This window comes from Rutilus rutilus (assembly GCF_951802725.1).
Source record: "Rutilus rutilus genome assembly, chromosome: 6".
Classification (NCBI taxonomy): Eukaryota; Metazoa; Chordata; class Actinopteri; order Cypriniformes; family Leuciscidae; genus Rutilus; species Rutilus rutilus.
Genome location: NC_140214.1, coordinates 7,359,467 through 7,385,137, shown reverse-complemented (window position 1 = coordinate 7,385,137; position 25,671 = coordinate 7,359,467). Strand labels below are relative to the sequence as shown.

The 25,671-nt window shown below is 45.6% G+C and overlaps 1 protein-coding gene across 3 annotated transcripts in view; it reads right to left on the bottom strand.

The window, feature by feature from the left end:
- LOC311292354 (uncharacterized protein) overlaps window positions 1–24,661 on the bottom strand; it is a 38,149-nt gene extending 13,488 nt beyond the window's left edge. The window contains exon 1 of one of the 3 annotated variants that reach the window (XM_084412024.1): window positions 24,643–24,661. The gene's annotated coding sequence lies outside the window, so the exon portion shown is untranslated. Of the gene's footprint in view, window positions 1–279; window positions 330–24,642 lie in introns of those variants that run through there. The other 2 variants (XM_084412022.1, XM_084412023.1) reach the window with 2 other exon arrangements.
- Between the last annotated feature and the right edge of the window lie 1,010 nt (window positions 24,662–25,671).

Below are 25,671 nucleotides of genomic sequence, written 5' to 3'. Positions count from 1 at the left end.
TTTTATATGTAGGCTATACACTGTCAGAGAAAAAACGGTACAAAGTCTGTGACTTGGGTGGTGCCTTTTCAAAAGGTATTAATATGTACTACTATTTAGACACTAATATGCACCCTTAAGGGGTAATACCTTAGTTATATATTTTACTTTTGACTGAAAACCAGTATGGATTTATTGTGTTCACTTGTTTACTTAGAAACCCTTACAAATAATTATGAAATCTAAATTTTGGTTTGGAGGACAGAATTGACAGAAATGTTTCAAATATAAGCAACATACCTTCCCCCCCCCAGTATATTACTCCAGAATGATTTGTCCCCTTCAGGTTTAGACACTGTTCATTTACATTAAACATTGTGGTTTTATAGAGTGTATCAGGGCTACTCCTTGCAACACTGTGATTGGGCAGGCAACAAGTCACATCCCAAAATGCCATCAAAGAAATGGGATCCTTCATTGTCAAATGTCACTCCAACTGGTATATCATCAAAAGAACCTCCTTAGGAAATATGGTGTCTCAAAGTCCTTTGTAAACTAGTTTTTTCGTGATACCTAAAATATGATTTCGATATGATACCTGACTAATTTACCATATCGATATCATGGCAAAAAAAAACCGAAAACAGTTAAAGTAATTAAATAATATGACAGACCTTCATTCACTGCTCTATAAATTAATAAAAAAAAACTCACTTGACCAGCATGTTCCTGCCCTGCTTTTTGATCATTCCCTCCTCTTTATTCTTATGCCAGTGTGAACATCCTTGCAGAGATGTTTGCAACAAACACATTATTTTCAATCATGTTAACATTCGCTAACCTTTCACCATTCTGAACGGGTTGGGATAGGGGTTAGTTGACTAAAATCTTATTTCATGGATACGAGTAATTTAATATTTTTAAATGGAATTTTATAATTACCAAAAAGATGTTTTATCTTTATCAAAAATAAGCAAAAAATAAACAAATAAAAATTCAGCTACAGTAGGTCTATTTAACAGTAACATTCAAGAAAGAAATTAAATAATAATAAAAAAAAACTGCATAGTGTAAACTGCATGCACATATTGGCCCTCATTTATCAAAAGTGCGTACACCAAATTTCCAGCGTACACCTGGCGTACACCCAAAACCACGTTGACTTTGAGATTTATCAATATGGACGTTGGCGTACGGCACGCTCAAATCCTACGCCAGCTCAGGAGGTGGTGTACGCACGTTTTGAGTGCGGGAATGCGCAGAAAAACAATTCCTAACACCACAAAATGCACTGACAAACTAAAAGAAATGATATGTTATGACCCACTGTAAAAAACAACAACAACATAGTAATTATAAACTTCAGTGTTTATTTTTGTGCAACATGGACTTCAATGTTTAATTTGTGTGATTTTACCAAAGCATTTGATTTGTAGGCATATGTATTCTTTAAGTTGCGAGCCTGTGCGCTTTACCTGACGTTTGTTTATACTTTCGCCTGGCTCCGCAGCGCGAGTCTCTGCAGCGCGAGTCTCCGCAGACTGCGCGCGCACCTCCCCAAACGGACGAGGCGTTTACACTCGACGCGCTCGCCGTTGTACTATTCTTTGAAACGATGGTTAGGCCAGGGTTAGGCCTGGCAGATTTGCACGGACTGGGTTTAGTAATGAAAGGCTTTCAATGACCAAAAAAATAATTCAGACTGACAAAATAATACAAATGACATTCTTCTTCTTTTAAATAATAATAATAATAATAATAATAATAATACAAATAATAATAATAACGACATTCTTCTTCTAAATAACAATAAGCCATTAATAATAAAAATCTAGAAATCAATTTTGTTTCTTTCCACTTCCCTGGTTTCGCTTTCTCTTTCTCAAAGAAGTTTCTCTTCTTTGCCGTCTTCCGTGTGTCCATGGCGTAAAATGAGGGCGTGGGGGGAGCGGAAACTTGAATATATAGGGGCGTGTTATTCTAATGACGATCGTTTTCAGCCGCGGCATTTATCAAGGGCAGGTATTGCGTACACCTGGATTTCAAAGGTACGCACAGCTTCATAAATCAGGCGATGAGAGGAGTGTAAGCATAATCTTACGCCAATATATACGCCCGTTTCTACGCAAGATTGATAAATGAGGGCCATTGAAACTATCTTTTGGAGAAGCTAGACTTGACTGCAGGAACAGAAGTGAAACTTTTTTTTTTTTTTTTTTTTTGCTGACCCCCTGACTAAGAGATCAGGATGGAGAGGACTGATTCAGTAAAGGAAAATGTGAACCTTTCACTTGAAACTTCCACATTTATTTGGTTTGGTGTTGCAATGATTGACAGGGCATTTTCAATTCCTCATTGAATTTTGCTTCATTCATTTTGGGACATAAAATTAAAGCTTAAACATGTTAGACATATCTAATAATTTTGCTAATACATTTTCATTTTAATCTTGCAACTTATAAAACTTTAAAATATACGTTTAGATTATATGGTATAGAGTATTTTGTTCCAAATGTTGCACATTTGGTATAGAAAATGTACATTTTAAATACAGAAATACATTGCCATTTTTGCATATTAGATTTCAAATTGAATATCACTACCCATAAGTTGCCATAAGCCTAGTGTGGGGTGTCTTAGATGCGCACATAACTTATTACCATATTAGGATGGGAGAAGTACTCAAAGTGTTCAAAATTTCTCTTCTGTTCCTAGCAGTCAAGTCTAGCTTCTACAAAAAGACAGTTTTCAAGGATATGCAGTTTCTGAAAAACAAGTTGTAGTACTTCTGCTTATCAGCCTATATTCAGTTATTTAGTTATTTGCCAGTGAATTTCCACTCAGCATTAGCAGACTGCATACAGAGACATGAATCATATGAAGTACAAGTATTGTAAAGTACAATAAAGAAAAGTACTGGACCTATGATTGAGAAAACTAACTCATCCCACTAACCCTTTCACCTCACCTACCCATCATCTCCATCCCAGCTATCCGGATCCTGAAAGTAATTTAAGGTGATAGAGAAAAATGGTAGAGAGCAAAGGAATAGGCATATAAATCAACTTACGGGATAATACATCAGCCTTAATGTTATCAACCCCTCTGATTTGTTGAATATTCAAATTATAAAGTTGTAAAAATAAAACCACCTGCATCAAATGTTGATTAGGACTTTACAATAAATGCAAAAATGTCAGAGGATTATGATCCAAGTACACCAACACCTCTGCACCTCCTCCAACATAAACATCGGCCAGAACATACCCAAAGCTTCTTTCTCGATAACGGAATCATTTTTCTGATGTATATTACATTTTCGAGAAAAGAAACATACTGTGGATGGTCCATTCCGTCTTTATCTGATTGTGACAAAAAATGAATTTTAAAAAGGCTGATCAAACTTGGGTGCTGCAAAGACTGGAGCTGTCGCCAGGAACAATTTCATGTTGTCAAAAGCGCTCTGACAGTTAGATGTCCAATCAAACTTAATAGAGTCATTCAACATATCAGTCAACGGAGAAACAAGAGTGGCAAAATTAGGATAAAAAGCTTCTATAGTAACCAACAAGCCCTAAAAAAAACGCATGAGCTCCTTTTTGGTCGATGGAGGAGGAAAACCTTTAATAGCCTAAACTTCAGCTCGGAGAGGGCGTACTCCGACCTGTGCAACCTCCTTACCCCAAGTAATTCACTGTGGCCTTGGCAAATTCACATTTTGACAGGTTGACTGTAAGGCGCCCTTTAACCAGACGATCAAACAATGCCCGTAAACACTGAAGATGCTGCTCTCACGTATCACAAAAAAATAATAACATCATGCAAATAAACAGCGCATCCCTTCAAACCCAAAACCACTCGATTCAGTCATCTCTGAAAAGTTGCGGTAATAAAAGTGGTTTTGGGGCACGTGTTTGTTAACAGCTCTTGCCAGTACACTTTTAAGAGATTCAGTTTACACTGGACATTTCAGAAATGATCTTATGATCAAATGTAGGACGCTTTCTACGCAACGTTTTATAAATGAGGCCTCTGGTGCCGTTTTTTTATGGCATTTCAGATGAAAAGATGCCGCAAAATATGATGTTCTGTAGTAAAAGCGGCGTAAATTCAAATCCAAAATGCCATTACTTTCACCATTTGGCCATCCATAGTACTCAGTCTGACAAAGACGGCATAAAAAGCAGCATGTTCTATAATATTAAAAGCAGCCCCTCCTTTTACTACATAGCCCAGCCCCAGTAATTCTGTCTTTAATGAAAAAACTTATTTTTTTTAAACTGTAAGCAAAGCTGCACATATTGGCCCTCATTTATCATTCTTGCGTAGAAACGGGCGTATATATTGGCGTAAGATTATGCTTACACTCCTCTCATCGCCTGATTTATGAAGCTGTGCGTACCTTTGAAATCCAGGTGTACGCAATACCTGCCCTTGATAAATGCCGCGGCTGAAAACGATCGTCATTAGAATAACACGCCCCTATATATTCAAGTCTCCGCTTCCCCCACGCCCTCATTTTACGCCATGGACACACGGAAGACGGCAAAGAAGAGAAACTTCTTTGAGAAAGAGAAAGCGAAACCAGGGAAGTGGAAAGAAACAAAATTGATTTCTAGATTTTTATTATTAATGACGCTTATTGTTATTTAGAAGATGAATGTCGTTATTATTATTATTTGTATTATTGTCACGGTGTGACAAATGAGGGCGGAACTAAAGTTCGCCGCAATTGTGTCCCCTCCGGTACAATAATAAGGAAACACTACCCCCCCCGTGTAAGTGTATATCTGTTGCCCTGCCAACCGGGATGAGGAAATTGACACCAGGTGTGAGCAATTAATTTGGAGCCATGACAAAGCCATGTGGGCATTGAGAAGGATATAAAAAGCCAGTGAAGAGAGACTGTTGTGTGGTTCTCTCCCGTGAGAAGTCGTTCTATTTTGAGTGTTGCAGAGAGGAATTACGGGGTGCAAAGGGAAGTGCTGCTGGAGGGGACTTGAGGAGTGTGGAAGAGTTGTGAAAACACACCGTTTGCCTGGAAGGGAGAGAGATAAGTAATCGACCATCGTATCTCGTACCTGCATGTTTCAACACTGAATTTGAGGTGGATTGGAGTGCTTTGATTGTGCTACCTAAACGTCACTGAGTGAATTATACTGATTCATGTTCGATCTCTTGCCCTCTTCCCCCGTGTTGGAACGGTGATGTGAATCCGTCTATGTTTGTGGAGGAAAACCCTGAAACATCTTTTCCCCAACATTGGAGCTCGTTGCTTGTGGCACGGAGACCCCTGGGTGAGTGCTGGCCTTATCTGCACTTATTGAAGTGGATTGCAGTGCTTAAATTGACGTTTCCCTCCTCACGTTGCATGTTTGGAGTGAAATTGCCGTGTGTGTGTGGAAGATTTATTTTTTCTTGCCGTGCACTCCCCACGTGCCATGCTGGTCTACTGTCAGTAATTGGAGCTTAATAATTCGATCGGTCCCATCTGTTGAGGACTAGAAGGAATAGCATCTGTGAGTCAAACTAACCTCTCTGTTTTGAAGTAGTGATTCTGACTGTCTTAGAAGAAGCTCTGTCCAGCCTGTCGACTTAAGTTCGCTACTTGCCTGTCAACCCACCTGTATGGTGAGAAGGTTTGCCCCCTTGCAACACACGTGAGACTGCACACTCTATCTGCAATCGTGATTTTGTCTGTCTTAGCAGGAGCTCCGCTCAGCCTGTTGACTTTGAGTCTGCTGCAGCCCTAAGCCCACCTGTACGGTGTGAAGTTATCTGTCCCCTGCAACACACGTGAGAACTGTATACTGCTGTTGAAGTTGATTCTGTCTGTCCTAGAGAAGCTCACCTCAGCCTGCGACTGGAGTCTGCTACAACCCCAAGTCCATTCTGCATGGTGCGAAGTCATCTGTCCCCTGCAACACACGTGAGAATTGTATACTGCTGTTGAAGTTGATTCTGTCTGTTCTAGAGAAGCTCCACTCAGCCCGCGACTTGAACCTGCTACAACTCCAAGTCCATCTGCATGGTGTGAAGTTATCTGTCCCCTGCAACACACGTGAGAACTGTATACTGCTGTTGAAGTTGATTCTGTCTGTCCTAGAGAAGTTCACCTCAGCCTGCGACTTGAGTCTGCTACAACCCCAAGTCCATCTGCATGGTGTGAAGTTATCTGTCCCCTGCAACACACGTGAGAACTGTCTACTGCTGTTGAAGTTGATTCTGTCTGTCCTAGAGAAGTTCACCTCAGCCTGCGACTTGAGTCTGCTACAACTCCAAGTCCATTCTGCATGGTGTGAAGTCATCTGTCCCCTGCAACACACGTGAGAATTGTATACCGCTGTTGAAGTTGATTCTGTCTGTTCTAGAGAAGCTCCACTCAGCCTGCGACTTGAATCTGCTATAGCCCCCGGTCCATCTGCATGGTGTGAAGTTATCTGTCCCCTGCAACACACGTAAGAACTGTATACTGTGGTGAAGTTGATTTTGTCTGTCTTAGAGCAGCCCTGCTCAGCTGCGACTTTGAGTCTGTTACAATCCCAAGTCCATCTGCATGGTGCGAAGCCAGCTGTCCCCCGCAACCCACGTGAGAGTTGTATATTGCTGTTGAAGTTGATTCTGTCTGTCCAGGAGAAGCTCCGCTCGGCCTGCACCTTGAGTCTGCTATAGCCCCCGGCCCATCTGCATGGTGTGGAGTCACCTGTCCCCGGCAACACACGTGAGGCCTATATACTGCTGTTGAAGCTGACTCTGTCTGTTCTAGCTGTCTGCCCTAGAGAAGCTCCGTTCAGCCTGTTGACTCGAGTCTGCTGTAGCCCTAGAGTTCCAACTGTCTACTCACCTGTGGAAACTCACCTGTCTGTCGTCGGTCCCTGTGAACCCTGCATCAGTGTGGGAAGAGGAACAGCCCGACCGTCTACTCACCTGTGGAAACTCACCTGTCTGTCGTCGGTCCCTGTGAACCCTGCATCAGTGTGGGAAGAGGAACAGCCCGACCGTCTACTCACCTGTGGAAACTCACCTGTCTGTCGTCGGTCCCTGTGAACCCTGTATCAGTGTGGGAAGAGGAACAGCCCGACCGTCTGCTCACCTGTGGAAACTCACCTGTCTGTCGTAGGTCCCTGCGGACCCCGCATTAGTGCGGGAAGAGGAACAGCCCCGACCGCATACACACCCGTGGAAATCCATCGATCCATCTCAGGCCATTGCGAACCTTGTATCGGCGTGGGAGTGGGCCCCGGAGACTGCTGCATTGCCTTGATTCCGGGGAAGAAGAGGAAAGGAAGATTTTAGCTTAGGTTATTCAAATTACTTTTAACTTTAATAAAAAGAACTGTGATTCCCTTGAATTCTGTTTCCGTCTCGTCTCTGACACGCTCCTCAGGGTGGTCCTGGTTCAGGGGTGGGCGCAGTCCGGCTTGGCCCATCCCGACCTGTGACAGATTTGGCGTAAGTCGGCAGGATACCACCTTGAGTTGAGCGATCAGAGTGAGATGGCTGAAGAAGAAGAGCCAGTAGCGCGGCAACCGGCAATGCCGATTTTTATGGGAGCCCCGTGGGCCCAGAAGTACGGAGGCCCTGGATCAGAAGTGAGTTTGTCATGTTGGAAAGCGCAGGTTGAGTACTTAGCCGGACTTCAAGGTCTGAGTGCCCCCCAGAAAGTACAGTTTGTTTTAAATTCCTTGGAAGGAGAAGCAAGAAGAGAGGTACAGGCAGCGCCGGAAGCAAATCGAACGACGGTCCAAGCAATCTTTGAATTTCTCACGGGGCAATATGGAGACACCACCCCGGTAGCTGTCCTGCGAACGCAGTTTTTCAATTGTAGACAAGGGCCTCGACAAAATGTCCGTGCATTCACACTACAGTTGAGGGAACAGTTCTCCCGTTTGAAAGGAAGACAGGATCACGGTCTGGGTGATGAGGAAGTCCTGTTGAGAGATCAGTTTCTATTAGGATTACGAGAAGGCCCTGTGCGTCAGAGTCTGCGGGTCCAACTACGACGAGAACCCGACCTCACTTTTGAAGAGCTGCGTGGAGAAGCTTTAGCCCTTGAACGCGACCATGCTGCGAGCGTAGACCCTCCCAGTTGTCTGGCTACCAACGCCACTAGTGTTCCACCGCCCCCTGCTACATCGGACTGGAAACAGGCCCTTCGGGAGGAGCTGAAGAAGGACGTACGTGAGCAACTGTCCGAACTGTCTAAGTCCCTCGTGGCAGAACTTCGCCGGGAACATCCCCGTTCATTGCCTCCGCCACGGGAGCGGGCGTATTCCGATGGGGGCCATCTCCCAGAACGCCGTCCACGTCGGCCTTTGGGGCCTCGATTCCAGTGGGATGAACAGGGTCGTCCTCTCTGCAATAACTGTGGAGAACCGGGTCATTATTTCCGTCAGTGCTCCTCCAGACGGGCATCGCAGGGGGGTTTTTAGAGCGTCCGGCCACTGTGGGTCAAGTGGTCGGGACCCCCTTGTTAGACCCTCAGCTTCCCACACTCCCCAACGAACACCTGGTGGGCCGTTGCCCGGTTGTGGCGATTCAGGTCAACGGCCAGGAAGTACAATGCCTCCTGGACACCGGGTCGCAAGTAACCTTGTTTGCGGAGAGCCTGACTCATGAGTTATTTGGTGCCCAGGGTCGGTCGACGGCCGAAGCCCCCTGGTTGACCCTGCGTGGGGCAAATGGACTTGACATACCATACGTTGGATATTTGGTGATGGATCTGGAGATACACGGGGTTGTGGTACCCCAGAAGGGAGTAGTGGTGGTGCGAGATGGCTGTCTGGGGTCTCATCGGGCCCTACTGGGCATGAACGTGATCTCTGAGTGTTGGGAGGAACTGTTCCGGGGCAGACCAGTGCGAGCTGCCTCGTCATCGGATGGCCAGGAGTGGGTTTTGGTGGAGCCCTACCCGGATGGCCCCAAGGTGGAAGTTGCTCGGGGGCTGGCGTCCGCAAGGAGAGGCCGAGTCTCAGTTAGAGTCCGAAACACAAATTCTTTCCCGATCCATCTATACCGCCACCAACGCCTGGCCCGAGTTACCTCGGTGAAGCCCCATCAAATTCGAGAACAGGGAGAAGTGGAATTCTGTCGAGTAAGTCCAACAGTGGTAGAGGTGGCCCTGGCACAAACGGGTCGACACGTGGAAGAGGTTGGAGGAAGACTGCCGACACACCTGGAAGGAGAGTCGTTACGTGGAGAGGGATTGAAAGAGGACCAAGTCCAACAACTCCAATGTTTCTTGACGAAATGGCAACATTTGTTCTCTACCCACGACGAGGACTACGGCCGTACGGATGCAGTTAAGCACCAGATCCCGACCGGAGAGGCCACACCCAGCAGGGAGCGTTATCGACCCGTGCCTCCGACCCTGTATTCAGAGGTTCGCACCCTCCTGAGGGGGATGTTGGATAAGGGAATTATCCGGGAGAGCAGCAGTCCTTGGGCCGCGCCGATCGTACTGGTACGGAAGAAAAATGGTTCTTGGAGGTTCTGTGTGGACTACCGGCGGCTCAACCAGGTGACCAAAAGGGATGCTTTCCCATTGCCCCGAGTAGAAGATTCTCTCACCAGCCTTACACAAGCAGCTTGGTATTCGACACTCGATCTGGCCAGCGGATACTGGCAAGTCCAAGTGGATGAGCGGGACAGGGAGAAGACTGCGTTCACTACCCCCTTTGGGTTATATGAGTGGGACCGGATGCCCTTTGGCCTCTGCAACGCCCCAGCCACCTTCCAACGGCTCATGCAGCGTTGCCTGGGCGGCCAACTAATGGAAACCACGCTTGTCTACCTCGACGACGTGATCGTCTATTCTCCGGATTTCGGGTCCCATCTCCAACACCTGGAACAGGTCTTTCTCTCCCTGGAGAGGTATGGGCTGAAACTCCAGCCGAATAAATGTCAGCTTTTCCGAAAGGAGGTAAAATTCTTGGGCCACATTGTGAGTGCTGGAGGGATTTCTGTCGATCCGGAGAAGGTGGTGGCTGTGCAGGGGTGGGCCACCCCTAAGACGGTACGGCAGGTTAGATCCTTCCTGGGCTTCGTCGGATATTATAGGCGATTCATTAAAGACTTCTCCAGAATCGCCAAGCCGATCAATCAGCTGCTGGGAGGTACGGGACGAGTTCGGGGTCGAGGGTCGCCCTCGATCCAGTGGGATCCGGCGTGTGAGGAGGCCTTTCAGAGGCTCAAACAGGAGTTATTACAGGCCCCGATTTTGGCTTATGCCGACTTCACACAGCCTTTCATCCTGTACACAGATGCCAGTAACCTGGGTTTAGGAGCTGTCCTGGCTCAGAAGCAACAAGGAAAGGAGAGGGTAATCGCTTATGCGAGCCGAAGCCTGCACCCCACCGAGAGAAACGACGCCAATTACAGTTCCTTTAAACTCGAGCTGCTGGCAATGAAGTGGGCGGTGAGTGAAAAATTTAAAGATTACCTGTGGGGAGCCAGGGTGCAAGTGGTTACGGACAATAATCCGCTCGTACATCTGCAGACCGCCAAGCTGGGGGCGGTAGAACAGAGATGGGTGGCACAACTGGCGAACTTCGATTACCAGCTCCAGTACCGGCCAGGGAGGGAACACACCAACGCCGATGTCCTATCTAGGTTGCCAGAGGAAGGATCATCGGGCCCGGTATTGGCTCAGGAAGCAGGACATGACGAAGGACTAATGGTGGGGATTGTGGAGGCACCCGGCCAGCCCTTGGAAGAACCCCCGGGTTGTTGGGGATGGGACCCGCAGCGCTGGAGGGTATGGCAGGGCGAGGACGAGGATCTGCTGGTGGTCCGGACTTGGCTGAGGCGGAAGGCATGGCCCGATGGTGCGGAATGCCGAGCTCAGACCCGGACAGTGCGAGGACTGTTGGGCCAGAGAGAGAGACTCTACTTGAAGGAAGGGGTGATTTGCAGGGCCCTTCAAGATCCCAAGAGGGGTGACAGGGTCTGTCAGGTGGTGGTCCCAGAGGGCCGCTGGCCAGCGTTGTTGGAAGCCTATCACACCAGGATGGGGCATCAAGGGCAAGAGAGGACGACAGCCTTATTACGGCGACACTTCTATTGGCCCGGAATGGAGGGCACAACGAGGGCCTATCTACAGAAGTGTCCACGCTGTATATTGTTTAAGACCAAGAAAGAGGTACGGGCTCCCCTGGTTCCAATTCAGGCCAAGGCACCCTTGCACATTGTCGCTATGGACTATCTGACCCTGGGTCGGCCGGTGGACCGGATCCAGTATATCCTTGTGGTGACGGACCTGTTCACGAAGTACGCTTGGGCCGTTCCGACCCTAGATCAGACCGCTATTACCACCGCCAACGCCTTGTGGAAGTACGTGATCCAGCCGTTCGGGTGTCCCGAAGTACTCCATTCTGATCAGGGGCCTAACTTTGAGTCCAGGGTGATCCACGAGCTGTGCCAGCTGTATGGAGGGAAGAAGACCCATACGACCCCTTATCACCCCCAAGGGAACGGGGGTTGTGAGAGATTTAACCAGACGCTGCTGAGCCTGCTGGGGACCCTGGAGGAGGACCAGCAGGGCCATTGGGCCGACAGACTTCCGGCATTAGTTCAGGCATACAACAATAGCGTACACAGTACTACGGGCTACGCCCCAACTTACCTGATGTTTGGAAGGCATGTGAGGCTTCCAACTGATTTGCTCTTGGGGACCATGGCGGCGGAAGAAGGGAGCAGTCTGACCGATTGGGTGACCAGGCACCACCAGCGCCTTCAGTCGGCTTATGAGCAGGTCTCGGATCAGATCAGTCGGGCTGCAGCGAAGAACAAAAGGCTATACGACCGGACGGCTCGGGAAGCACCGCTACTACCAGGGGAGAGAGTATTGGTAAGGGACAACCGTCGCCAGGGGAAGGGCAAACTAAGCGACCGGTGGGAGTCACAGCCCTATGTAGTCCAGCGGCAACCACACCCAGACCAGCCGGTTTATGCCATCCGTCCCGAAGGGAGAGCCGGTCCAGAGCGGGTGTTGCATCGCAACCTGATTCGCCCCTGTCCGAACTATCCGACTCCTGCTGCCGAAAAGCCCCCCGGTGAAACAGCATGGATGCCCCAGTTGGTAGGATGGGCGGTGGTCCCGAGGGGACTAGGCATAGAGCCACGGCCCGAAGAGCCTATTTCTCCACCCAGGCGGCCCCAGCGGGAGAACCGAGGTCGGCCCCCAGCTAGATATGGAGAATGGGTGTCTGGCTCCCGTTCTCGGGACTAGAACGGTTTGGCGGGGGAGTATGTCACGGTGTGACAAATGAGGGCGGAACTAAAGTTCGCCGCAATTGTGTCCCCTCCGGTACAATAATAAGGAAACACTACCCCCCCCGTGTAAGTGTATATCTGTTGCCCTGCCAACCGGGATGAGGAAATTGACACCAGGTGTGAGCAATTAATTTGGAGCCATGACAAAGCCATGTGGGCATTGAGAAGGATATAAAAAGCCAGTGAAGAGAGACTGTTGTGTGGTTCTCTCCCGTGAGAAGTCGTTCTATTTTGAGTGTTGCAGAGAGGAATTACGGGGTGCAAAGGGAAGTGCTGCTGGAGGGGACTTGAGGAGTGTGGAAGAGTTGTGAAAACACACCGTTTGCCTGGAAGGGAGAGAGATAAGTAATCGACCATCGTATCTCGTACCTGCATGTTTCAACACTGAATTTGAGGTGGATTGGAGTGCTTTGATTGTGCTACCTAAACGTCACTGAGTGAATTATACTGATTCATGTTCGATCTCTTGCCCTCTTCCCCCGTGTTGGAACGGTGATGTGAATCCGTCTATGTTTGTGGAGGAAAACCCTGAAACATCTTTTCCCCAACATTGGAGCTCGTTGCTTGTGGCACGGAGACCCCTGGGTGAGTGCTGGCCTTATCTGCACTTATTGAAGTGGATTGCAGTGCTTAAATTGACGTTTCCCTCCTCACGTTGCATGTTTGGAGTGAAATTGCCGTGTGTGTGTGGAAGATTTATTTTTTCTTGCCGTGCACTCCCCACGTGCCATGCTGGTCTACTGTCAGTAATTGGAGCTTAATAATTCGATCGGTCCCATCTGTTGAGGACTAGAAGGAATAGCATCTGTGAGTCAAACTAACCTCTCTGTTTTGAAGTAGTGATTCTGACTGTCTTAGAAGAAGCTCTGTCCAGCCTGTCGACTTAAGTTCGCTACTTGCCTGTCAACCCACCTGTATGGTGAGAAGGTTTGCCCCCTTGCAACACACGTGAGACTGCACACTCTATCTGCAATCGTGATTTTGTCTGTCTTAGCAGGAGCTCCGCTCAGCCTGTTGACTTTGAGTCTGCTGCAGCCCTAAGCCCACCTGTACGGTGTGAAGTTATCTGTCCCCTGCAACACACGTGAGAACTGTATACTGCTGTTGAAGTTGATTCTGTCTGTCCTAGAGAAGCTCACCTCAGCCTGCGACTGGAGTCTGCTACAACCCCAAGTCCATTCTGCATGGTGCGAAGTCATCTGTCCCCTGCAACACACGTGAGAATTGTATACTGCTGTTGAAGTTGATTCTGTCTGTTCTAGAGAAGCTCCACTCAGCCCGCGACTTGAACCTGCTACAACTCCAAGTCCATCTGCATGGTGTGAAGTTATCTGTCCCCTGCAACACACGTGAGAACTGTATACTGCTGTTGAAGTTGATTCTGTCTGTCCTAGAGAAGTTCACCTCAGCCTGCGACTTGAGTCTGCTACAACCCCAAGTCCATCTGCATGGTGTGAAGTTATCTGTCCCCTGCAACACACGTGAGAACTGTCTACTGCTGTTGAAGTTGATTCTGTCTGTCCTAGAGAAGTTCACCTCAGCCTGCGACTTGAGTCTGCTACAACTCCAAGTCCATTCTGCATGGTGTGAAGTCATCTGTCCCCTGCAACACACGTGAGAATTGTATACCGCTGTTGAAGTTGATTCTGTCTGTTCTAGAGAAGCTCCACTCAGCCTGCGACTTGAATCTGCTATAGCCCCCGGTCCATCTGCATGGTGTGAAGTTATCTGTCCCCTGCAACACACGTAAGAACTGTATACTGTGGTGAAGTTGATTTTGTCTGTCTTAGAGCAGCCCTGCTCAGCTGCGACTTTGAGTCTGTTACAATCCCAAGTCCATCTGCATGGTGCGAAGCCAGCTGTCCCCCGCAACCCACGTGAGAGTTGTATATTGCTGTTGAAGTTGATTCTGTCTGTCCAGGAGAAGCTCCGCTCGGCCTGCACCTTGAGTCTGCTATAGCCCCCGGCCCATCTGCATGGTGTGGAGTCACCTGTCCCCGGCAACACACGTGAGGCCTATATACTGCTGTTGAAGCTGACTCTGTCTGTTCTAGCTGTCTGCCCTAGAGAAGCTCCGTTCAGCCTGTTGACTCGAGTCTGCTGTAGCCCTAGAGTTCCAACTGTCTACTCACCTGTGGAAACTCACCTGTCTGTCGTCGGTCCCTGTGAACCCTGCATCAGTGTGGGAAGAGGAACAGCCCGACCGTCTACTCACCTGTGGAAACTCACCTGTCTGTCGTCGGTCCCTGTGAACCCTGCATCAGTGTGGGAAGAGGAACAGCCCGACCGTCTACTCACCTGTGGAAACTCACCTGTCTGTCGTCGGTCCCTGTGAACCCTGTATCAGTGTGGGAAGAGGAACAGCCCGACCGTCTGCTCACCTGTGGAAACTCACCTGTCTGTCGTAGGTCCCTGCGGACCCCGCATTAGTGCGGGAAGAGGAACAGCCCCGACCGCATACACACCCGTGGAAATCCATCGATCCATCTCAGGCCATTGCGAACCTTGTATCGGCGTGGGAGTGGGCCCCGGAGACTGCTGCATTGCCTTGATTCCGGGGAAGAAGAGGAAAGGAAGATTTTAGCTTAGGTTATTCAAATTACTTTTAACTTTAATAAAAAGAACTGTGATTCCCTTGAATTCTGTTTCCGTCTCGTCTCTGACACGCTCCTCAGGGTGGTCCTGGTTCAGGGGTGGGCGCAGTCCGGCTTGGCCCATCCCGACCTGTGACATTATTATTATTATTATTATTATTATTATTATTTAAAAGAAGAAGAATGTCATTTTTATTATTTTGTCAGTCTGAATTATTTTTTTGGTCATTGAAAGCCTTTCATTACTAAACCCAGTCCGTGCGCATCTGCCGGGCCTAACCCTGGCCTAACCATCGTTTCAAAGAATAGTACAATGGCGAGCGCGTCGAGTATAAACGCCTCGTCCGTTTGGGGAGGTGCGCGCGCAGTCTGCGGAGACTCGCGCTGCGGAGCCAGGCGAAAGTATAAACTAGGCTTGAAACGTCAGGTAAAGCGCACAGGCTCGCAACTTAAGGAATACATATGCCTACAATTCAAATGCTTTGGTAAAGTCACACAAATTAAACATTGAAGTCCATGTTGCACAAAAATAAACACTTAAGTTTATAATTACTTGTTGGTTTTTTTTTTTTTTACAGTGGGTCATAATATATCATATCTTTTAGTTTGTCAGTGCGTTTTGTGGTGTTGGGAATTGTTTTTCCGCACATTCCCGCACTCAAAACGTGCGTACACCACCTCCTGAGCTGGCGTAGGATTTGAGCGTGCCGTACGCCAACGTCCATATTGATAAATCTCAAAGTCACCGTGGTTTTGGGTGTACGCTGGAAATTTGGTGTACGCACTTTTGATAAATGAGGGCCATTGAAACTATCTTTTGGAGAAGCTAGACTTGACTGCTAAGAACAAAAGTGAAACTTTGAACACTTTGTGTACTTCTGCAATCCATATTAGGATTGCTGACCCACCTGTCTGATAGGTCAGGATGGAGAGGACTGATTCAGTCAAGGAAAATGTGAAACTTTTATTTGGTTTGGTGTTTCCAACAACTGACCCTGCCTTGATGCAGTGATTGACAGGGCATTTCCAATTCCACATAAAATTTTGCTTCATTCATTGAGAGGGACATACAGTATAATGAAAGCTTGAACATGTTAAACATATCTAATCATTTCTGTAATACATTTTCATTTTAATCTTGCAACATATAAACTGTTAAAATATATATTTAAATTTTGTTGGAACTAGTGTAGGAAATAGAAAATATAAATTATATTATTGAAATTGAATGAGCATTTTGTTCCAAACGTTGCGCATTTGGTATGAAAAATGTACATTTTAAATACATTGCCATTTTGCATATTACATTTCAAATTGAATATTGTTACCCATAATTTCCCTTTCAGTTGCTCACATTTGGCGTAGTCGACATGTCGACTGATTGGGATCACGCTTAGGGAGCCTGTCATCTTCGAGTATTGAAAAATTGAGCCAGTGCACATTGGCGTGCGAGATTTGCATCTCGTGCTCCGCCCCGCAGCGTGAGCATAAACACGGAAGCGGATGCACACACCACTTGTCTTTCGCTTCGGAGCCGATCGTTCTGCATGTCGATGTCTCTGAAGAGTGTTGTTATATTACAACGAGCGAGTGTGTCAGTGCTTCTCCAGGAAGTCTCTCCTGGTGCTGGTGGTTCTACAGCGCGAGTACATTAGTGGTCTCAAGCTTCCTGAGCTCTCAACTGCTGTTTTAATAGCATCACATTTCTGTTTGTGTTTCTTTATCTGACAGCCGGTTGAGGGTGAAGAGAGTGAGTGCTTCACTGGTACAGCCTGCACCATCCCTGCCAGTGTTGCCGCAATCATTCCCGTGTGCACCGGCACTTGTGAGAGTTTTTCATTTCCTGAAAGAGCAACACGGGTGCATTTGCGTCTTTTTTAAGATGTCATTACACCCGAGAGTTTCTGGATGTGGTCGTTCCCTGTCCCCCTCTGACGGTCACAATTGTTGCATCACGTGTTTTGGCTTACAGCACGCTGAAGCAGCTTTTGTGGATGGCTCGTGTTCCCATTGCGGGAACATGATTGTCTCTGTGTTGAGATCGAGACTTGCCTTCGTCCGCGAAGGTGGATACCCCATTACCATGCCCCACCCTTGGGTGACATGTGGGATGGGTGATCGAAGGATATTGATGGAGTTCCAGCCCGGTAATCATTCCCTTTGGGCTCCTCACACCTCCATCACACCGCAGCCAGTGGAATCCCCCGTTGAAAGTGCTGGTCTCTCTGTAATGGACCGACCAGACGTTTCATTTGGGGTCCCTCTAGAGGACAGGATGCCGATTGCTGCATCAATTGTGAGCTGGGCTCTAGAGATGACAACTCGGCTGCGTTATCCCCTTCGGGCAGTGTAACATTGCCCGAGCCGGATCCACAGTTCTCAGCTATGCTAAAATGGGCCGCTGAGACTGTTGGACTCGAGTGGAATCATCCACCGTGTCCCGCTCAGTCTCGGTTGGATGATTGGTTTCTCGGGGCAGGCCGCACTGGTTTTCAGCCCGCCGCCCCACTGCCTTTCTTTCCCGAAGTGCATGGAGAGCTTACTAGGTCGTGGATGGCACCTTTTACTGACAGAGACTACCTGGATAGCTCCTCCCCCCTCACTACCCTTGATGGAGGAGTGGTGAAGGGTTACAAGGCTGTCCCCTCCAGTGGAGCGGTCTGTCGTGGCACATCTGTGTGGGGCGAAGCTTACAAAGCATGAGTGAGCTCTGCACCGCAACCGACTTGGCTCTCCGGAGCACGAGCTTTGCGGCCTGCGAGATCTGTCTAGCGATATCCACCCTGGTGGTCCAGGAGCGCCATCGTTGGCTCAGCCTGGTTGATATGGCGGATGTGAATAAGGTTCAGTTCCTGGACTCCCCAATTTCCCAGGTTGGGCTGTTCGCCGAAGCGGTGGAGAGCTGCGCACAATAGTTCTCTGCCGCCCATGCGCAGCCTGAGGCCATCCGGCACATCCTGCCTGCTCCTGCCATCACCCCGCCGCCGGTGGCAGTTCCTCCGCCTGCCCATCGCCAAGGGCGTCCCCCTGCCGCCGCTTCCGCTGGGCCACCGCAGCAGCCTTCACCCAGGCCTCAGCGGAGAGCTAGCCGCAGGCAGGCTGCCCAGCCTGTGTCAGACACTGCCAAGCCAGGTGGCAAGTGTGAGACCAAGTGTTCCTGATACAGGCCACCCAGGGATGGGGGGACGAGCTCTTCAGATGATTACCGTTCCACCGCTGGCTCCCCGGAGTCCACAGTAATTTAGTATTTAACAGTAACATTTCAAGAAAGAAATTAAATAAATAAAAAACTGCATAGTGCATGCACATATTAAAACTATCTTTTGGAGAAGCTAGACTGCAGGAACAAAAGTGAAACTTTGAACACTTTGAGTACTTTTGCAATCCATATTATGATTGCTGACCCCATGACTGAGAGGTCAGGATGGAGAGGAAAATGTTAAACTTTCACTTGAAACTTCCACATTTATTTGGTTTGGTGTTGCAATGCTTGACAGGGCATTTTCAATTCCACATTGAATTTTGCTTCATTCATTGCGGGACATAAAATGAAAGCTTAAACATCTCAGACATATCTAATCATTTTTCTAATACGTTTTCATTTTAATCTTGCAACTTGCAACGTTAAAATATATGTTTAGATTATATGGTATAGAGTATTTTGTTCCAAACGTTATACATTTTGTATTGAAAATTTACATTTTAAATACAGAAATACATTGCCATTTTGCATATCACATTTCAAATTGAATATTGTTTCGCTACCCTAAGTTTCCATACGCCTAGTGTGGGGTGTCTTAGATGCGCACATACCTTATTACCATATTAGGATGGGAGAAGTACTCAAAGTGTTCAAAATTTCTCTTCTGTTCCTAGCAGTCAAGTCTAGCTTCTACAAAAAGACAGTTTTCAAGGATATGCAGTTTCTGAAAAACAAGTTGTAGTACTTCTCCTTATCAGCCTATATTCAGTTGTTTAGTTATTTGCCAGTGAATTTCCACTCAGCATTAGCAGACTGCATACAGAGACATGAATCATATGAAGTACAAGTATTGTAAAGTACAATAAAGAAAAGTACTGGACCTATGATTGAGAAAACTAACTCATCCCACTAACCCTTTCACCTCACCTACCCATCATCTCCATCCCCAGCTATCCGGATCCTGAAAGCAATTTAAGGTGATAAAGAAAAATGGTTGAGAGCAAAGGAATAGGCATATAAATCAACCATTACTCAACCACATTAAAAGTATAGGATAATGCATCAGCCTTAATGTTATCAACCCCTCTGATTTGTTGAATATTCAAATTATAAATTTGTTAAAATGAAACCACCTGCATCAAATGTTGATTAGGATTTTACAATGAATGCAAAAATGTCAGAGGATTATGATCCAAGTACACCAACACCTCTGCACCTCCTCCAACATAAACATCGGCCAGAACATACCCAATAAACATACCCACTTGCCAGTACCCTTTTAAGAGATCCAGTTTACTCATTAACTTGCATGCACCAACTTGGTCAACGAAGTCCTCCATCTGGGGAAGAGGAAACACAATTGGCCTAGTTATTTTATTTAACTTTTGATAATCAGTACAGAACCTTTGTGTACCATCCGATTTCTTTATTAACAAGCGAGGCAATGCCCAGCCAAAAAATCAATGCTGTGTTATTCCATTGTCAAGCATACACTGGACCTCAGATTCTAGTACTTATCGTTTCTCAAAAGGGACCTGATAAAAATGTATGTATTAGGATCAATCCCTAAAGTCTATGGAAAAACAAACCTGAAGTTTCCGAATTTCTCAGACAAGGTAACAGCTCACTGTCCCCTGGTGCCATAACATCCTCAACCTCCCAAGTAAAATGAAGAAGCTTCTCAAGTATTTTGGTGGCAATAGAAACGGGACTCATCTATAACTCAGTGCTACTGGAAAAATAAGGTTTAAGCAAATTAGTATGACAAAGCTAGTTCGATTTTTTTCGATCAGGAGTAGCAATTATAGTCTTTTTCCAATACCCTCCTTACCACCGTATATGGGCCAGAAAATCTTCCACAAAACGGAGATCCGGGATAAGGCAACAAAACCAATACTTGATCTCCCAGACGGAAAACACAACATTCCACTCGGTGATCAAACAATTATTTCATCTTTATTTGCGACTTTACAAGATTATCTCGAGCTTTTTGTCCCCACATACGAAAACAATTAACATAGTCTGACAAATTTTGAGGCGGTTCTTTGGCCTTTAATTCCTCTTACAAAACTGCGAGTGGTCACCGTACCATGTGACCAAAAACTAGTTTGGACTAAAACCAAACTCTCTTGAATCACCTCCCGAGTCGCGAGCATTAACTAAGACAGTCTGTCTTCCCAATCCCTGTTCAATTCAGCACAGAAAGCGCGCAACAGCGACTTCAGGGACTGATGAAGATGCTCTAACACACCTTGGCACTAAGGGCTAGACTGGTTGTGTTTCACACCAAGCTGTTTCAAAATCTCTGCAAACATTCCAGACATAAAATTGGTCCCTCGATCACTCTGAACAATCTTAGGTATACCAAAAATAGAATTAAAATGCAAGAAAAAGTTTTAACCACATCCTTAGTAGTGATCTTACGCAAAGGATATGCTGCGGGATAATGAGTTGTTTGACACATGACTATAAGCAAATACGAGTTACCCGATTTAGACGGACACAACGGCTCAACACAGTCAATCATTATGTGTTTTAAAGGTTAATTTACTACTGGTATCGGACACAACGGCACAGGTTTTAAAACCTGATTGACTTTACCCACCATCTGGCAGGTATGGCAAGTTTTAATAAATGCTTTTTTAAAACGTGGCCAATCGAGGCCAAAACCGCCTCCTTGAACTGAACAGAGACCACTACCTAAATTATTGGCACACCACCTGAATTTACGTTTTGATGACTCGACTTCCTAAGCTGCAACTTATCCTGTATAAAGTAGCCGTTTGGCACACTCCACACCTCCTCAGGGGAAACTTCAGCAGCAAACAAGACTTGTAAAGTTGGACCTTTCTGACGCGCAGTCACTAAGTCACTACGAGAAAAAGAAGAGAAAACAGATAAACGAGGTATCTCAAGTTTGGACACTTCTACACATTCAGATGATAAAGTACGACTCATTGCGTATTTTATGGCACAAGACAAACACCTCAGGGAATTCTCGCACCTACGTACCTATCAGTTTGCTCTTTCAACGGAGTAAATGAAACTACAGGTGGAGGAACAACATCTCTCCACACTCGGCCCCCTGCCAAATTATTCCTCAGAATTACAGAAACGGCATTCATATGCCGAGAATTTACAGAAGGGGAGGATATCTCTACTAGTAATGTAGGAACAACTGATTTTACCTTTCTACCTCGCAAACTCAGTTTGCCTGCCAACACCGGACATTCATTTTTCTGATGTCCAGAGTTAATGCAATAATGGCAAACATTAACATCGGTTTTCCCACAGGCAAAGTTAACTGGTCTCTGAATAGGAGGCACAACATAACATTTTCATGAATGTTGCAGAGCCAAATGTTCTCGATGGCTAACACCACTCCACGAACATCAGCAAATCCACTCTTGTGGGTTAAGATTAATTCATCCACCAATACAGCGGCTTCAGCAACAGTATTTTCATTATTATACTGTACGTAGCAATAATGTTCCTAAACTTCTCCAAAAGAATAAAATCTCGCAACTCCTCAAAAGTACTTGCATTCAAAGCGATGCTCCACAGATTAAAATATACATCTCTCTACATACTTCTATATGGGGTTTACATTCTCCTTTTCTCCAATGTCTTAAACGCTGACGATACACCTCTGAAACTAATTCCAGGGCTTAAAATTTTATGGCACCTAACCAGGTCTCCGGCGTGCGCCATTTGGCTGCGGTAAAAAAAAGTCCTACATTTAAAAAAAACTTGTTGCTATCACGTTCGAGTTTATGAGTTCGCCAACCAATGTTATGAGAGGAACACAGCTTTCTCTCTCAACCAAACTAACATTACTAGGCAATCAGAAGTACAATGGGATGGATCTTGGAAAAATTGTGGTTGAGATCCAGCTGCAACCGAGTCCTACTAAGCATAGATGCCGGAGCGGAGACTGTTGGAGTTTTTGAAGCCTGGAGAAGATGCCCTAATTGATAAAGGACTTAATAATAAATGGTGCTGGGCTTGGATAGAAGAAATAGGCAGAGACAGCAAGCCTTTTGGTAGTTGGTGCTTGCTTCTGCACATTGTGCTTGAGAAAGCTAATGTATGCAACTAGTGTTAAAAAAGTGCTACCACGTCATGATTTAGACCCCGGTCATAGAGCAGCTGTCTGGGCTCTCCAACACACAACACGATAACCAGGAGTAACAAACACAGCTGACATACCGGTGTCAATGACTGACCATGACTGACTAATACTTGAAAATACGCATCTGCACGTTTATTGCAAAATACGATTTATCATTCAAGATCTCTCAAACTTGTAAATCGGTGTAAAAAAAAAAACTTCTTTTTTTTTTTTTTTTGCTTGCCAAATAACTCTACGTATGTGTCTTTACTGGCAAATAACTAAATAACTGAACATAGGCTAAGGCAACATGACATCATGACTTTGCGTAAACATACACGCCACTTTCAAGTCAAGTGGCGTGTTATCTATACGCATTTTGAGCTATCCGCGTGTATGTCCACGCCGAAACGAACCGTCATCTTCCGCGTGTATGTGTACGCCGTTAAATGTCCGAGTGATTCCGCGTGTATGTGTACGCCGTTAAATGTCCGAGTGATTCCGCGTGTATGTGTACGCCGTTAAATGTCCGAGCGAAACGAAGCAAAATGTATTTCTACATCTGGGGAGCGATATTTTTTTTTTCCTAGGATGGTAGGGGAAGACTCATAAATGGTATTAACCCCAGTGACAGGGACGGGGTTGGGGTAGGTCATATATTTATATCGTAACGTTAAGTCAACGGCATTGATAAACACGCTGAAAAGCGATTATGCGTGTTGATAGCACGCCAAAAATGGAAATACGAATTGGCGTGTCATACATACGCCATTTCATGAGATCAGTCTGGATAAGGAGAAGTTACAAGAACTTGTTTTTCAAAAACTGAACAGCATGCACATGCTTTATAGGCGGCGAGCTACATAGGCCTACCGTGCTCCCACCTCCCAACAAAACCATACTTTTTTGAAAGGTCTGGATGTGTAGAATATGAATCTGAATGTTAACATTGAAAATTTTGGGTTGCACTACCTGTTTTAGCCCTGTGAATAGGGAAACCCTAAAAAACGATTTTAAGCGATTTTAACACATCGAGATTGTCCTAGTCAATCAGAACAGCTTTTAGGTGACCCAATACACACTCAAACTTAACATATGATGACTTAGGTCAAATACCTACCATGCTGCTTATTGGTAGGTGTCTAAAATGAACATAGGTAAGGCTTTATGTTGATATAATGAGCCCATTTCATGTATAGGCCACGACCTAGATTCGCCTATCATGCACCCCAACCCCCTCCCCTGAAAAAAATCATGCTTTTCTGAAAGGTCTGGATGTGTAGAATATGAATCTGAATGTTAACATTGACATTGTTGGGATACACTACCTGTTTTAGCCCTGTGAATAGGGAAACCCTAAAAAACGATTTTAAGCGATTTTAACACGTCGAGATTGGCCTAGTCAATCAGAGCAGCTTTTAGGTGACCCAATACTCTTACTACACTAAATTGATAATTACTTTAAATTGTTGTTTTTAATTATTTTTTATTTAATATAGTTAAGGCCTTGTATGGATATAATCGATCAAGGACCATTTCCATAGCATCAGTTAATATGCTAACGTGCTAACATTCCAACCCTCATTACCCTTTCCATCGAAGTAATTTCATTGACAAATCAGAAACCTGTCTGGGTTGTTCATCCAATGACAAATTAAGATATTTTTTTAATTTTCATTAACAGTTTCCTCTGTGTCAGGCAGACTGTCCTGAAAGACTGTTCTTACTCACACAGACAGATCCTCCAAGTCTGCATCCTCTGCCTATACAGCAAGAAATTTGTTTCACTGAATTGCTCAATGTTTGATATTTTATATTGACCCCTCTTACTACACTACATTGATGCTTACTTTAAATATTTGTTTTTAATTATTTTAGATTACATTTGATAGATTGATAGATATATACTTTATTCATCCCAAAGGGAAATTTTAGACATCCAGTAGCTTATACATACACACACACACATATCTCACACACATAGATAATCTAGTAGGTTATGTAGTTGGTTGTAACCTCAGTGTTGTGAAGAACATGACAGGTGTGTTATTTTAGCATTTTCATCCAATAATGTCAGTACAGTCAAATACTGCTGAATATTAAGTTTCCCAATTAAGCAAGACAAATGCTACCTTGGTAAAGAGAAAAAAAATAAAACTCCATCAGGGGGCAGAAATGCCTTGCCTTGGAAAAAAAAACAGCACAAAACATTGGAAAAACGTTCTTGTAGCAACATTTTAGCAACACGCAAAATACGTACCAATACGTAGGCTACATATCACTACAGTTTCTAAAAGAAATGAACACTATAGGCAGTAAAACAGCCATCACTTTTAATCGTTTTCACACACAATTATGATTGCAGGGACAGTTTATGGATTAATAAAGGCTTGTTTTAACGCGGCTCCTTGAACAATTATGTTCTGACCTCAAAACACATTTTTACCATAGTGTATGATTTGTAAACAAATATATTTGAATACCTTAAATATTCACCCATATAATCAGCTCCATATTGTCGTGTTGGGTTCTTAAGATGTTGAATAAAGACGCAGCAGGGTAGATTTACATGACTCCACTCCGAACCACCACACCACCTCGTGAACCCCCTCTACTGCCCCCTGGTGCCCAGACAATGTAACAATATTATAGATAACACCACATCTCCTTTCCGAAAAGACTGTGACCTACATCATTTATCCCCAGGTTGCATCAAACTCAAAATCTCACTTTTGTATCACTGTGAACATTTGGTCTACTATAACACATTTCTTTACAGTGCTTATTTAACATTCTTCCTTCTGGGGAACTCCTATTGAAACCAGATTACACTAAAGAATATGAACTCAATGAGGCATCTTTCAGCTATGAAAGAACACATAGTAACCACCATAGACCGTTAACACACAACAAGATTTAACCTCCCATTAACCCCTTATAGGACTACATTAACAAACCACCTTATATATAATACATTTTATATTTCTCTTTTTTTTCACATTTCAATTTCTTCTTTTTTTTCTTCATTTCAGTTCTCACAGGTCCAGTCGATCCGGCTTTGTGATACACCTGCCAGACCTGGTTCTCACCGTTTTGGGAGTGCACTGATGCCCCTCCGGAGACACATGACCAGTGTCTGTCGCAGTATCCTACAGGTCAACCCCTGCAGCGTGCTCCTGTGTTTTATTGCTGTTGCCTTCCGACATGGGCACAAGATGACGACGATTCCTCCTTAAAGTGCCCTGTGGTCCACTGACCAAGTAAGATCTAGGTGTTTCATGTGTAGATGTTACAGTACCTGTAGATCTTGTATCTGTGATCCACACTTGATCTCCTGGTGACAGAGAGATTTCTCACTCTGTGTCTGCGGTCATAGTTGCTTGCGTCCATCCATCTCTTCTCCCTTTCTTTACGCTGCACCGACCGGAGGTCTGGGATGGCTGGCTTCAACACCGCCGGGAACGCTGGCACAGTGGTGCGCAGGCGGCGCCAATGAGCAGTTTGGCAGGACT